The 870-nt window shown below is 39.5% G+C and overlaps 1 pseudogene across 1 annotated transcript; it reads left to right on the forward strand.

Moving 5' to 3' along the window:
• The first annotated feature begins 360 nt into the window (after positions 1 to 360).
• Positions 361 to 636, forward strand: LOC308551395 (small ribosomal subunit protein eS27 pseudogene; annotated as a pseudogene). Its single transcript has one exon. The product of its transcript is annotated as a small ribosomal subunit protein eS27 pseudogene (transcript).
• The last annotated feature ends 234 nt before the right edge of the window (positions 637 to 870 follow it).

Here is an 870-nt window from a genome sequence, read left to right on the forward strand (position 1 = left end):
GTAAAGTAGGATACAAAATAAATATCCAGAAATCTATGGTATTTTTATACACCAATAATGAACTATCAGAAAGAGAAACTAAGAAACAATCCAATCCCATTTACAACTGCATCAAAAAATAAAAATAAAACACCTTGGAATAAATTCAACCAAGGTAAAAGGCCTGTACTCAGAAAATGATAAGACACTGAAGAAAGAAATTGAAGATACATACAAGTGGGAGCATATACCATGTTTATGAATGGAAAGAATTAACATCATTAAAATGTCCATACTACCCAAAGCAATCTACAGATTCAATGCAATCCCTGTCAAGATACCAATGGCGCTTTCCAGCGGTGATAAACTCCCCACGAAAATATGCCTCTTGCTAAGGATCTGCTTCATCCTTCTCCACAAGAGGAGAAGAGGAAACACAAGAAGCAGTGCCTGGAGCAGAGCCCCAATTCCTACTTCACGAATGTGAAATGTCCAGGATGCTAGAAAATCACCACCAGCTTTGGCCATGCACAAACGGTAGTTCTGTGTGTTGGCTGTTCCACTGCCCTCTGTCAGCCTACAGGAGGAAAAGTAAGGTGTAGAGGAGGAGGTTCCTTCAGAAGGAAGCAGTACCAAAAGCACCCCAAATCAAGATGAGTAGGGAACCATTCCAATAAACACATTTTGGATTTTTCAAAAAGATACCAATGGCATATTTCACAGACCTAGAATTTTCCAAAAATGTATATGGAAACCACAAAAGACTCCAAATAGCCACAGCAATCTTGAGAAAAAAGAACACAGTTGGAGGCATCATGCTACCTGATACCAAACTATACCACAAGGCCAGTGTAACCAAAACAGCCTGGTACCGGCATAAAAACAGGCATA

Source organism: Miniopterus schreibersii, assembly GCF_964146895.1.
Source record: "Miniopterus schreibersii genome assembly, chromosome: X".
Classification (NCBI taxonomy): Eukaryota; Metazoa; Chordata; class Mammalia; order Chiroptera; family Miniopteridae; genus Miniopterus; species Miniopterus schreibersii.